Raw genomic sequence first — 15,191 nt, 5'->3', positions numbered from 1 at the left:
GGGACAGTTCTTCTTAACCCACTTTTATAATTTCTGCTATCTCCTTAGATGTTTTATCTGCTTGATGCATGCCAATGATCTGACCATTCTCAATGTATTCATACAATAGGAGGATTGTACCTATTTGCTTCGTTAAATCCAGGTGGCGGCTTTTTTGGCCAGGCAGAGTATTTCACAATTGTGCCACGATGCAGAGAAGCAGGGGCGGACCAGCCATCTATGAGGTCTGGAGAGTCCTAGGACGGCCAGTGCACCAATCGCCACTTTTTTTTTAGCTCCAAACATCTTTTGTTGTCTGTGACTTCAAATGGTGTTTTTCTCTTTGGGACTCTGGTAGTTTGTCCCAACGTTGGAGTGGTAGCAGCCGGCTGTTTCTCCTTCTCTGATATTATTGAGCAGAGAGCCTCTCACACCAGTGGTGTTCTGTTGCTAAATGTGAGTGCATTATGAATGGAGGACACAGGGAAGTGTGGCAGTTCAGTGAGACCAACATTGGGATGGTCCAATAGTAGCTTTTGGTCTGAACCATTTTATTGGTTGAGGTTATTGGACAAATACGAGAGAACCACTTTATTCGTCTGTTTTTGAAAAATATCTACATTTAAAGTTATACTATGTTAGAATGTTAAGAGGGACGGAAAAATAATTTCAGCAAATTTATTTTTGCAGATTTCCTATAACAGCTGCACAATACTTATAAAAATTTAATTTTTACTACTACTACTACTACTACTACTACTACTACTACTACTACTACTACTACTACTACTACTAATAATAATAATAATAATAATAATAATAATAATAATAGGGTTAAAAGTTTACTCATCTTTTTTTACACACAAGTGATGAAATGTTCCTTTATTATAATAAAAAGGGGGGGATACTTTTCTGTGGTTTGGTTGAAGCCAACTGAGAAGATATTTAATTTGAAAAACTCCAAAGAATAGAGACCACTCTTATTGACCTCGTCATGATGAACAGGAGGTGAGTGTGTTTTGTGATGTGAAGGAGGAGGAGGAGGAGGAGGGGGAGGTGGGGGAGGAAGGGGGGATTCTTCTTCGTCTTGGTTTATGTCATTGGCTTAAACGACCCAAGACCCCGCCTTGATAAAAAAGGAGAGTTAGACAGACTAGTGCCAGAGAGAGAGAGAGAGTGAGGAGGAAAAAATAAAGCGGTGGAACAGTTAACACGCCTCCTCGGCGTTTATGAAAAAAGGAGTCGGCTTTAACTCCTCTGTTATCTTCTCGTCTGTTGCTTGTAGAAAACAAGGAGAAGACGCCGCTCAGTCAGGCGGAGGATTAACAAGCTGGAATCAGAAAATACTCCAAGAATCTTCGCATGAAAACATTTGTCCTGGAACGGATGCTGCTACTGCAGTGTGCCTGAAAATAAAAAAAGAAAAAGAAACGCAACTCCTCAACTTCATTCATTCATCCATTCAGGTAAGAGCGCGAACGTTAGGAGCCGTGTTGTTTTTATTTAAACCCAGCTCCAGCTCTGACCATGTGTGTCCACCTTACTGCGCCACGAAGATGGGAAACGGACGGGTGGGTTGGACCATCCGAGTCCGAGACCTTGTTTTCGACCACGTATCGTTGGTCCAGTCAGATCTGGACTCGAACCGGACCGGACCTGTTTCTGCCTCCGGTTTTAGCGTCTTGTCTTTAGCCTTGTTTTTATTTAAGCTAGGCTACGTGACTGAGCTCACGAGACCCCGAACCGAGTGTCAGTTTAAAAGAAAATAGGAAGTGCATCATCAGCTGGGAGAGTTGCGCTCATAAATCCTCTCCTAGCTCCAAGTTGACTGAGATATTTTTGGTGTAAGGGTCGTCATGCTGTTCAATCTCGAACACGGCTCGCTCTTTACCTTTATTTTAGCAACACAATTCTCTCTGTGACCCTTTCTCCACGCATACCTGCTGTAACGCACATTTTTTCACCCCTTCATCCTTGCTGGAGCTTTGAGGAAAAGGGAAAGAAGAAGCTGCCACTCATCATCACAGGCAGGATCAGAGGCTGCATAAAACTTTTAGCATCTCAGGAGCCCACACAAGATTTAAAAGATCAAACACTTGCTTGTGATGCCCCGAGGAGGAGTCTCACCTGAAAGGGATTTACTGGGTTTACAGCGTGGAGCTGGAGGTGAGCAGTTGGCACACTTAAGAGCGAGGAGGGAGAGAAAGGGTGAAAGGCAGTGTGGTTAAACTGAAGCATCTGGAGAGGAGATCTCTGGGACACTTTGCTGCCTTTGGAGTTGGTGAAGAAAGAGCATGTGATGTTCCAGAGGAGGAAACGGTTCATGAATGAGCTGTGCTAATTGCCTTGTGTTAACTTGTTAATTACACACACTACTAAGTGCTCTTACATATTGTTGGACTAATTAAATCAACACTTCCTCTGAAAATGTGACATTTGTGATAAGATCTGAACAAGAATCCCTGATTTCTGCTCACCTGCTCACTACAGAAGGAATGACCTTGCTCAGTGCAGCTCTTTGTCTCTTTTGAGTATTAGATCAGGAAGAGCTGTGTGTGTGTGTGTGTGTGTGTGTGTGTGTGTGTGTGTGTGTGTGTGTGTGTGTGTGTGTGTGTGTGTGTGTGTGTGTGTGTGCGCGACTATAAGGCCACTACAGATGTGTGCAGCCTGGACATCTGCTCCTCTTTGAGCCATTGTGAGGGAAGCATTTAAGATGGTGGGCAGATCAGCTGCACAGAGATCCCTTGTCAGGATTTTAACAGCTCTGGTCACGAGGGGTCACAACACTGAGCTGTTTTCTGTCCCCTCACATGCCAGGTACCTCTGTAATTATATTTGCTCAACAGCAGATTCCTCCATTCTCATCCGATGGTCCATTTCTCATTGAGAACCACCAAAGTGGCAACATTTAAGGTTAAAGGCTTTCCCTTTTTTCCTTGCAAGTTGGTAATAAGTCGGTGTTATCATTCAGAAAGGGGGGTTGTCATATTTCCACTGAGGAAATTGGACGGACTCACCGGGTCGACCCTCGAGAAGCTCCTGCCCTCTGCCATCCTCTCCCGTGTTGCCGAGCAGCACCCCATCACTCCAGGCAATTGAACACCTCTGAGGGGACCTCTGTTAGCCCCGTGCAATATTTATTACCATCCATCATCTCCGAGACGCTGGCTCTGCGGGTGAATAACAGCGGCTGCTAAGTTCTGTGTTAAAAACTTCCCCTCACCAGCGACCATTAGAGGGGATTTATGAGAGCGGCTCCCAACTAGATGTGCTGTTGGAAGCGAGAAGGAGCATGTTTCAGAGTGGCTGCACACCCACTGGGCTGTGGGACTGCATTTGTCGTGGATAGGATTCTAACTGGTGCTCATTTGTTAAAAAGTTGCCCCTCTTGTCCTCATTTTCCTCCAGTAAATTCAGTGCTGAATTAAACCGAGACTCTCGTGTAATTGAACACTGCGTTGATTTTTGCAGCTTTTGGTGCTCTGATCACATCAATCTGATCATGTTGCCATGTGTCTATGACACATGCTTCCATATCACGCAGTTCAAGTCTGATATTTACAGAATTTTAAATGCAAGAGCTGAAGGAACTCGTTCACCGTCTTTCTTTTCTCTCATAGTAAGTCTTGTGCCAGAACAATGATCTAATATTCACTGTGGTCTTTAAAGACGATCATCTGATTTATGCACACAGGGCCGCTGAGCTGCTGAATCCTGCCCTCGTGTCCTTTTGTATGAGTTTTAGTTCATCGTGGATGTGCTCACAACTTCCTCCTGTCGCCTTCATCTCTTCAGGAGAGGAAGCAGTGTTGTTTTTCTTCATCTTTACTTAGTGAAATGAAAACAGCAATAGGGTGTAATGCAGGTGAAGCTCTGACTGAAGCTGAGTGCCTTCTTCTAGGACGGTTTTAATGTGTGGTCCTAATTGGTCTCTGAAGGCTAAGACTTCTCTCCTTTTGTGTCCTGCGTAAAAACTCTCTCTGTGTGATGCGATTGTGTTGAGCTGAGGAGCCCCGGAGCAGCGGTGTGCATTTGAAGTCTGCAGAACGTGCTCATTATCTCCAACTAAAGGCAAGATTGATTTAACTGAAAGCCGGAGCAGTTTCTGTTCTTTCTTTCTTTTTAAAGAAAGGGTAAAATAAAACCTGTAAACTGATCAGGACAGTGAGACTTACCACGATCAAAAGAGTACCGAGTATCTACTCTCTTTTCTGTGACTAAAGGTGCCATTACTCAAGACATGGTTGGTTTAATAACTCCTCCAACTGTAAGATATGTTGGAAATATGTCTCAGAGAAACAGTTCACATGCCATTCCCTTGTCTTTTATTTTTCTATTGTTCTCCTTTTGATCCATTCTGCATCTTCAATATTCATCAGGCTTGCATGAGAAGTAGGAGGGATTAGGAGCTCTCTTTGCTGTCGTCGCTGCTTACCCCACTGCTGCAGCAGTGCACGGAGGAGAATCAGATATTTAGATTTGCAGAACCCCTTGAAAAAGTGAGCCTTTGGAAATGCACTTTATACTATGGCCAGCCACTTTTATTTAAATAATGTTTTTTAAATTAATTTATTTCATTGGGGGGGGGGGGGGGGTCCTTTTGATTTGGCTTCAACCTGCGTGTTATGTTTGTTATTGATTTTTTTTTTCTCAGTTCATGCAGATGAAGTGATGCATCATGCCTAATGCCTACTTGTACATGCAAGCAGGGGCAGTGCTCTGATCTGGAGTTGCTGCAGTTGGTCAGGTCCAGGTTCAGCAACAGGATGTGCTCCAAGAATGAGGTCAGCTGACTGGTCAGAGCTTCTGCCTTTCAGAAAGGATTCTCTCTGTTATTGAACTAAATGCAAAAGCCTCTACTTCTACCTCTCACCCTCTGCACTGTCTGGTTGTAGTATAGTGGACATGTTTTAAAGTGGTACCATGTTGTCTCTACTACATGAAAGGTCATGTTGTATCTTAGTCCCTTATGGTCATGTCAGAGACAGTTGTTAAGGGACTACATTGTCAGGCAAAGCAATGGCACAGCAATTAGAGCTATTAATTCTTTTTTCTTACCACTTAATACACTTTAATTTAATGCATATTAATTGATGAGCTCCTGAATCTGCACTCGCATAATCCACCAAGGATTTCTCAAAGGCAAGCACAAAAGGCTTTTATTATCTTAAAGAGGAAGTGGTCTTTTGGGATGTAAAGTGCCCCCGCTCAATTGTGTATTACATTATGAGACGGACATAAGTGAAATGAAATTACAACATATCATCAGTGCAGTGAAGGATCCTATTGGGTAATTGCCTCAGCAGAGCCATTGTTGTAATGTCAGACTTGCTCTTTTGGATGTGACAGAGGGTCTTTTATGAAGTCCTCCTGCAGGGGAGCAAAAAGCTGTTTCAAGGTTAAACTGTGTGAAGGCCAAATGTTTGGGGAGGTCGGATTAATTTCATGTCCCATAATGTGATTTGCAAGATCTCCTCCTCTCCTGCCCTTGTGTTTTTGCTGTAGCCATCTCATGCATTTCTAAGTGTTTACAGGTCCACTAAATAGAATCATGGGTGAGGGTGTGTGCTTGCCAATTTGCCATCATTCCCTTATCATTGTCTCCTTACTGAATATAAATTCACCGATTATTCCTCAAGAATGGAGGAGGAAAAAAGAAAACCTTTTCTCATGCATGCACATATGCATTGCTTAAACAGTCGCATGCATAATCACATAAAACAGCACAGGATGAGCGGTGGTTCCAAGGAAATCACTGCGCATCATTAATTACAGGGCAGGCTATGAGGATGGGAGAAGAAGGACCACTGCAGTAACAGATGTCTCTCGCTTAGTTGGCCTATTCAACTCTATCACACAGCATCTGCAGCTTATCGCTGTGAATCTGAATCTCTAGCTAGCTAATGAAACTGGTTACCTCGTCTTGCTGGCTATTGCTTTGCAATACAGATGTGCTTATAGATATGCGTGCAGTTCATACAGCACTGGTATAGAGACATTTGTTCAAGCTCACAGTATGCATGCGGTACGAGGAAGTGATGAAATCAGTGATTAAAGTCGCTGCGAGTCGAGTGGGCGGGATGTAGGCTCCTTATGGGGGATGGCACCACTGGTTGTATTTGCATCCTTCCCTTTTAACAGCCCGTATTTGTTAGAATGCAGTTCGAGTCATAATTAATTGTTTTCTTTGCGACTAAAACGTGAAGCACGGACAGCAGTTTGTTGTAATTTACTTAGTTCAAAATTTGATTGTTTTTAGCTTTCCTGCTTCACTAAAGTATTGACTATGTCTGAGTTCATCAGAAGAGATACTAATGTTTATATATTTGAAATAGTTGTACATTATCACAATATGTGTATGCGCTTCCTGACAGCATTAGCAAAACAAACAGAAGCTGAAAGCCATTTACCAAACTCATTACGAGTGCTCCACAAAGTCTTTCGTGCAGTTGCACATTTAATATTTTTCAAGATTTCACCCAAATCACAAAATTCCATCAATTCTCAAAATGAGATGATGCAGCAGGAATGCCTGGCCTCTGTTCTGCTCTTGAACCTTATTCTGTCTGTAGAGCGCCGTTTCAGGAGAAGGTGGAACAATTTTAAGTGAGCGCCGCTCGTTTTGCTTCTGTCGGCGCTGCTATTTGTTCTTTGCCATGTTTGTCTCCCCGTGGAAAATAGGACTTGAATAAGTCATTATGGGCAAAGCCTGGTTCTGTGCAATAGTGAAATTTTGTGTTGTAAATAATTAATATCATTTAGACAAGCTATTGTCTTTGCTTTTAGGACTACTTCCTTATTCTATCTGTTCATGCTGTTTCCTCTTTCAGCTGTTAACCAGGCAGTGTATTACCAACACAAAGCATCTTTCAGAAAGCTGCACACTAGAAACTTCTTGAAGGACTGAACACAAATGGCGAACTGTTCAACATTTCCTTCTGTTATAATTGAATGAGACAAATATTGGCAGATAGGTGCTACCGTGGACCGTATAAATCAAATACGATAGATCCTTTTAGTGGTGGTAGAGCTGTCACGCAGCTAGAATCAGTCTTTTTGTCTTCTTTAAAGAACCTTTCGCGTGTTGAATCTAGACAAGTAAAAATGTCACAGAGAACTGATCTCTTATTCAGAAAGTTGATAAAAAATTAAGCAAACATTTGCTTGCTTGGAATAACTTCTGTACGAGGAATAAAGTAGCTTTTTAGTGTATCTCTCTTAGCATTTGTTACCTCTGGAAAGACACATATTAAATATTCCATCTCTGCCACAACAAAGAAGTCATTGAACACACAGTTCTGTGTATCGTGTTTGTAAATGGAACACTTTAAAAGGTATTTTAGAGTTTTAATTCAAGGTTGTTGTTTTTTTGTTCTTATTTTGATGTTTAACAGATAAAGAGCTGCATGTAAAGCTTAACCCTCTGGAGGTAGGCGTTGCAGATTTCCAACGTTAAAACCTACCTACCTGGTTACTCCACATACATATTTCATGATTATTTTTTAACTCTGAAGTGCCCCTGAAGGACTTAGTGTTCATCCTTTTATCTAAACTTATTTTGAGCCTTAGAGGGTTAAACCAAACAGACACACACTTCGACCCCTTCTAATCTGTGCAGCTGTGACATGCTAGTGGGGTATAGATCTTGTGTCCACTCTGATGGAGCTGCTGTGTAACAACGTGCTGTAACAAATACAGCACACATAAGCTCACTTACTGGCCTCTGTATTGTGCAACATGGGTTTGAGCTTTTTCTAGCCCTGGCTTTTAGATGTTATAACTTCACTGCAGCTGTGAAAACTTTCTAGATTGCTGCAGTCTTTTTTTTTTTTTTTTTTACTTTTCCAATGGTGTGAAAACACCCCATGTGGAGTCTTGGCATTTGAATCTCCTTCCAACTGGACCTAAACGTGTTTTTTCCTTCTTTATATACCCTATAGCAACACCAACGCAGCCCCGTGGTGCTGTTGTTGGCTTGAAGTGCAGTCAGTGAGAAAAAGGAAAAGACCGGGGTGCTCTGCAACATTTTATCTTTCTTTATTCTACAGGTTGCCATCTCCAACCATTCTCTACTTTGTTGACGGTGGTGTTGTTTACATACAGCGTCTAAACATTTGTACAACGTTGGGGAAAGTCATGCATGTCCAAAACTGTGCTAATGTCCCTCTGCGTGCCCCATAGAGGTGAGACAGATGGCACGCCTTGTTCCCAGTCTTGTAAATTGCCTGTGACAGGAGATGGCATGTGCATAGATGAACTAGGGCAATTTAGGCTTGACAGACAGTGGCAGAGTGTAGAAATTATACCGTAGGGCTGCTCAATTAATCGAATTTTAATCACGATTACGATCTGAGTTTTGAACGATTATAAAAAACAAAACAAGCCGATTATTTGCTCCTCCCGCTTGCGCTGCCCTGAGTTGCAAATGAAGCGCTCCTCCACAGTGTCGCCAACTTAGCGACTTTGATGCTATTTCTAGCAGCTTTTCAGACCCCCTTCTTGACTTTTTAATCCTAAAAGTACCTAGCGAACATCTCAGAAACATCTCTGGTAACCCTTAGCTACTTTCTGGATAACTGTCGTCGACGTTTCCTGCAGGTTAGCTAAACACTCCGCCTGTGCTCCTGACCGTTCTTCACAACTGGCTCCTTGTTGGATTAACCAGAGTGAGTGACACACACACCGCACCTGCGGACTCCTGAGCAGCTAAAAACAGCTAAATGTGCGCGTGCAGCGTGCTAAACACACGTGCAGCTTGCCCTGATTGCTGAGACCGGGTTGGGGGGTGGGGGTGCAGCTGTGGTTGGGACAATTATTACATTAACCGATGGACTTGTAAATAAATACTTTATAAATAAGGTAGAAATAAGTTCCTCATGCTGATAACTAATAACTAATCTCTCTGAGGACACAGTGCTAGTGCACGCTCCTACAGCACCTTGACACAACTAAATAAATGTTATGCAACATTTTGTGAACATCAATTTATTTGCATTTATTTGTAAATGCCACTGTATAATTCTTGCTGTCAGTATTTGCAAGATATTGGTATTTGGGTCTGTACTGGTTAAACTTAAATGAGTTAAACCAAGGTCTATAGCCCTTGGGTCATAGACTATGAGCTATAAGTATATTAGTCTTTTTATACTGGGAATCAGGAGTTATTTTAGTGATCATCTTGTTTCTTATTTTTGTCCTGATTGTGCCCTGAGCAATTTTATGACTGAATAAAAACAAATAAAATCAACATAAATTGAAAAATTGTCCTAAATAATCGTGATCTCAATTTCAGTCACCATAATCGTGATTATTATTTTTGCCATAATCGAGCAGCCCTAGTATACCGTATCAAAATTTAGTATTGTGATTCATGTGAAGAACTTACAGCTTCTTTCCGGAGTATTTCTCTTGTCCGAGGGCACCATCTAGTGGCTGACAAGCATATCACGCAAAAACTGTTGCTCTGTTCGTTTAAGATGACGATGTCACATAGCGAGGGTGGGGGGCCGTTGATGTTGTCCTGCGGGATGGTGTGGGTGGGGGGGTGTGGGGTCTGAGTTTTGAGTATCCGGATGTTCCCTGGAGGTGGGTTCACTGGGGGTGTCTGGGACTGGGGGGCCGTTGCCCCCCTCTGGAGGTGCTTGGGTTGCCTCGGGGGTTGGACTGCTGGCGGTTGTGAGTGGGGCCCCTTGGGGATCTTGGCGGCGGCCATGGGTCACTGCCTGGCGGCTGCAATGCCCCTGGGCGGGTCTGGGTGGGGGCCTGGGGGCTCGGGGTTTGGGGGTGGCCGGCCCCGTGTGGGGATCTGGGCGGGGCCTTGGGGGTCGGGTCCTGACATGTATGCTGCCGGGAAGAAGGCAGGGACACCCAGCAGTGCCTGGCTCGGGTTCGGGGGCCTCAGGTAGACCTTGGCTCCTCTGCCGTTCCATCACAAGTGAGGGGGAGGTCCAGGAGGGGGAGGACCCAACCTTACCTTGATGTCCCATGTCTTATATATTCTGGAAGTTGTGCAAATGCAGGGGTGGGCATAGATATTCTGCTGGGGTGGGGCTGGGTTGGTGCCCTCGGACTCCGTGAGGCTCTGTAATGCTGCTGCTTTGGGCCCTGGCAGGATGGGCTGGGGTCTCCATGCCCTGGGTGGCAGTTTGACAACAGAGGTGCCTATTGGGGCCAGTAGGGGAGCTGGCTCCCTGGAGGGCTAAGCCCAACCAGCCATTCCTCCCCATCCCCGCATATTTCCTTCCTCCTGCTCCCTCACATCATCACACAAACATACACATAGGACCTTGGGGGGTAGGCAAGTCAGGGAGTGCGGGTATGGACCCCATTTCCGCATTCCTGTGGAAACCTGCCCCCCAATTTTATTTGCACCTTAAACACTTCCACTGACGACATTCCACACAAACACACACTTAGGGCCTTGGGAGTGAGCACATTCAACAGCATTTGGCAGGGGGATATTTCAGCCTCCTCCCGAGTGCCGGTGCCCACTTCCAATTTTAAACCGCACTTAGACACTGATGGCTGAGGGTGTAAGTGGGGTGGTGCAGTGGCATCAGCTGGCATATGCTGGATGATGCCCGCACTGCCCACTCACCACAGCCATGGAATACACCTCATGATCACACAACACTATATTGGAGCAGGCGGAGGGAGACTAGGGGTCTTAGCCACCTCTGTTGTTGCTAGGCTTCCTGGGGCTGGAGGCTAGGAGGGAGATCTGGCCGTCTGGTTGGGGTCTGGGGTGGTGGGTTGCTGTGCTCAGCGTTGGGCGGGTGAGCCTGCTCATCAGCACCCCAGCAGAAAGGGTCAAACTCTGGTTACCGGTGATGGTTGTACCCAATGTGCAGCAGTACCGGGACCAGAGTGAATAGGGTGTGTATGGGGAGCATGAGTGGGTGTCCGGCGTGCATTTTTGTAAGTCTTGGGTTGTATGTGCATGTGTGAGAATGAGGGAGGGAGCGTGTGACTGTGTTTGTGTATGACTGTATATGTCAGGTGGGGCCTTTGGGTCCTCCCCTCTCCTGGAACTTCTCTTGATGATATAGATCTCTGTCCCCCCTCCCCCTGCCACACCTGGTGTGGGGGCTTGTGCCTTGGTCTGCCTGAGTGTTCGTGGCAACCGGGTCTGGGGGTTTAAGATTTTGGCATCTGCCTGTTAGATCCCGGTGGCTGCCTGGTGGGGTCTGGGTCCCTGGGATCTGCTGGGTCCCCGGCGGGGGTGGTCGCCCCTGGGTCCCGGGTTGCTGGGTCCCGGGCTCGGCCGGCTAGGGGGTGGGAGGCTGCGGGCGGGTCTGTAGGCTTGCCGCTGATATCTCCAGGGACTCTGCTGGCTGCTGGTTGTAGCCCCCCGGGGCGATCCTCTGTGCCTCTCGAGGGGGGCGGGGGCCTTCCTGGTTGCAGTCTCCTTGGGGTTCCTGCGTTCTGGGGCAGCGCCTGGATCTCTGGGACTTGGAGCTCCCCCCGTCTCCTGCGCATCTTTGGGGGGCGGATCTGTGGTCCCTCACACTCTCTGTTGGGCGCTCCTATAGAAAAACCTTAAATAAACAAGCGCGTGTACACACAGGTGCTCACATGGTGCTCTCAAAAGTATGGGCTTGGGCATGTTAAACACAGGTCTTAAGACTATGGTGGGCACTTAATGCGTTGTGATTTATTATCGTGATTCTTCAAGTTAAGCAATATTGATTATATATATATATATATTTTTTCTTTTCATCAAGTTGACGCAGTGATAGGTAGATCTTGTTGTATTGTTGTTGTGTCCCTTTTTTTTGTGTCCCTTTGTTTTTTTTTGTCTTTTTTTCTGCAGGTCTAGAAGCAGACTCTTGTTCATTTTTGTTTATTTTTGTGGACCCCCCCCCCCCTCTCTCTCTCCCCACCTTTTCTTTTCCTTTCTCTTTCACCTCTGTCTCCGTGTCTGGTCGGAATTACAAAGCATTCAACAACAATAACAATAAAGTTTTAAGTATCAGGCGTGACATTAAAAGCAAACGCTTTGATGCTCCACCTGAGAATAAATCTGTAAGGCTTGTCACCAGCATTCAGACATCAATTCTGCTTGCTTCACAGCCAGACAGGACACGTAAAAAAAAAAAAAAAATGGCGACGTCACGTTTCTGTTTATAAAAGCGCTTCTGTAGCCGACAAACAGCTAAAACACGTTGTTCTACGAGTATTATTCTCATGTCATGTTGTGTTCTCATATATTTATATTTTAGAGACTTACTTTTCTGTGAAAAGTTCATCAACTCTGCATCAACCGAGGTATTCCTTAAATTTGAAGCAAGTAAACGCTAGTCTTAACGCTATTGGTTAGTTCTGGTTGGCGCTCAGTTTCCTATTGCACGGAGCTCTGCGGGGAAGAGGGCGTGCTTAGCAAAAAAAAGAAAAGATGTATCACAGTACATGATGAGACAATTGCTTTTATGGATTTCTGGAAAATCATACATCATTTCTGAAAGAGGAAAACTCCGGAAAGCAGCTTTAATAATGGTTAGGAGTATTCTTAAAGTTTTACAAAAATGTGTTGAAAGTGTACAGAAATTACTCTAGAGACTTAAATGAATGCAAACCAAAAAAAGCATGCAGCATTTGTGGATTTGCCAACAATCTTAAATGTACTTATTATTAATATTATTAGTTGTAGTAGTAGTGGTGATAGTATTCATCATTTGACTCAGACAAATAATTAATCCTTGGCTGGAAAACCTTAACAAGGAGTTTCTGTATGAAACACACACACACACATACACACACCACCACCACGTGAGTGTTTCAGCATCTGCTTTGCTTTTAGTGAACTTTGGTTTGACATCAATATTTGTGTTCTGGTAACGTTTGATTTACAAATTAAGCACTGCCCAATGGCCATTCGTTGGTAAGGTCTTACTCAAACCCAAATATACTGCTTGCTTGCAATGATCTAGGTATGTACTGCCCCCTATCGGAAGGGAAAAAACACGCACGGGGGGGGGGGGGGGGGATGATTTTTACATGACAAAATAACATGAGATGATCAGTAAACAGTGTAAGGTAACCTGTATGCTCCACAGAAACACAACTCAGCTGAAAAATGTTGGTGTTGTCGGACAATTTGCTCAGTTTTATGGCTTTTTGTCTGACCCTGACCCAGGAAATGACTGCCATGTTGAATTACAAATGCCGGCGCTCCAGCATGACTTTGCCGGAGACACGGCAATCTCACTAACTCATTGATTGTAAACAGTAACTACTCCCCAGCCGTCTGACAACGAAATGTGTTTCAATGTATTCTTCCTTCCAACATGACTGAGACATTAGACTGTTTTGTTATTATTTCCCTGTGGAATTCTTACATATTACTCCTTTAAAGTTCGCTGACTTTGGATTAGTTGTGATGTAGCAAACAGTTGAGCTGTCAGACCAGTGTTTTCCACATCTCACTGTTTTTGTTTTCTCTTGCCGTAAAAGAGGGACTATCTTTAAAAATGCTTTTACTGAACATTTTTATTTAAAATCTCAAATGTGGTCACGTTTTGCTTTCAAACCCCCCCACCCCCACCCCACCCCACACACACACACACACTCTCTCCTCCATCTGGGATGGTACCTCTGTTGGACATTCAAATGCTTACGATGGCACCTAAAGAGCACCGTCACCAAATACGGTTTTAATGGTGTATTAATTTTAAAGCTATTACTTGGCATTGGAAATTTCATCATGGTAACCATTAAAACCAGTAACCGTTTCATCTGTAGTGAACTCAGCTGCCAGAACCCTCATCAATGGGGTGCTTATCATCAAAACCACACTTTTATTTTTTTCTGCTTTGCATTCATTACGGTGTAATGTGAATTCAGGGAAAAGTTGTTGCACACTGTGGCCTTACTCCACCCCCAATCCAGGTTTTGGCCCCTTTATAACAAAGGCCATCAGATTCTTACATGAGATCATCCATCACAATGTTAAAGAAGGTGACCCGCAGTTGTTTTCTATAATTCACTCGTTAATCACAGCCACAGCATTGTGTCGAACACTTTCACTTTTTCCCCCCTTTAACAACTCTCTGGGCAGAGTCCATTACAGAGTAAACAGACAGTGAAACACTGAAGAAACGGAACAAAGCTGCTCAACGTCGAACACCCAGAGGTGAGATCAAATGGCAGGCTCGTTGATGAAGAGCTATGTTTATGGCAGACACTCTATTAAGAGGAAGTTCTTCCCTGCTGGCTCATAATGAACATCTACCTCATGGAATGGCTGTGCTCAGCCTTTTTCCTCTTGTGCTGAATTACAGGTCATTTTCATCAAAATGTGCCCTAATTGCACTTAGCGCTGAGATATGGGGGAAGGGCCACTGATGAAGAGAATTAGTTTTAGGCTGATTTGGCAAGGTGACTATCTTACGGCAACATTAGGTGTGTTGATCTGAATAAATCGTGGCCATTATTTCCCTCTTTGCATGTTACTGAAAGCCAGTTTTGTCCTTGGCGGATTATATTTCTGGCCTGAACTCTTCTTTTCTCTGTGTACATGGTAACGCCTCCTCCAGATGTCCCCCACTGCAGGAGGCTGAGAGGCACATGCAAGAAGCTTACTGCTAACCATACACACACACACACACACATACACTCTCAGATCACCTCTGGGGGTGGTCACCTCAGCTGACCTGTTACAAAACATGGCTGTATAGGCTGCAGCGCAAATGTGAGTTGTTTGTGTCGACAAGAGAGTTAAATATTGCTGACAAAAAGGGCAGTGTGTGTGTGTGTGTGTGTGTGTGTGTGTGTGTGTGTGTGTAGGGGAAACATCTCAGAAAGGAAAGTGTTTTCGTAAATCACAGACAGTGTACCATCTGCACACGGCAGGGTGCATGAGCGACACTGGACAACTGCTGTGAGGAACTATTGCATTGTTATTAAATGGCTGTTGCCTCACTGGCAGCTATATTAAAGCCTCAGATCTTGTGCCTGATGCAAGGCAACGAAGAGGAAAAATGTAAGAGGTGGAGAAAAAAAATTCCTAACCAATCTGGCCTTCTGGGATGACACAAGATTAGGCGATGGCAGAAAAACTTCTTAAATCTATCTCTATGACTTCACTGCAAAAGGACAGCTCTTTTGTTCCTTCACATCCACAATCAAGATGTTCTTCATCCCTCATATCTGCAGAAGGTCTTTATTTTACATATGCAATTAAATGTATCTCTATGTTCATGGCTGAGAAGTCT

The 15,191-nt window shown here is 44.4% G+C and overlaps 1 protein-coding gene across 2 annotated transcripts in view; it reads left to right on the top strand.

Moving 5' to 3' along the window:
• Nucleotides 1–1,113: 1,113 nt before the first annotated feature.
• LOC107387783 (C-terminal-binding protein 2) overlaps nucleotides 1,114–15,191 on the top strand; it is a 168,990-nt gene continuing 154,912 nt past the window's right edge. Inside the window, exon 1 of one of the 2 annotated variants that reach the window (XM_054749263.2) lies at nucleotides 1,114–1,445. The gene's annotated coding sequence lies outside the window, so the exon portion shown is untranslated. Of the gene's footprint in view, nucleotides 1,446–1,490; nucleotides 2,146–15,191 lie in introns of those variants that run through there. The other variant, XM_054749264.2, reaches the window with a different exon arrangement.

Source organism: Nothobranchius furzeri, chromosome 16 (assembly GCF_043380555.1).
Source record: "Nothobranchius furzeri strain GRZ-AD chromosome 16, NfurGRZ-RIMD1, whole genome shotgun sequence".
Lineage (NCBI taxonomy): Eukaryota > Metazoa > Chordata > Actinopteri > Cyprinodontiformes > Nothobranchiidae > Nothobranchius > Nothobranchius furzeri.
The sequence above is the reverse complement of the archived record's forward strand: the minus strand, read 5'-3'. Positions and strand labels throughout refer to the sequence as shown.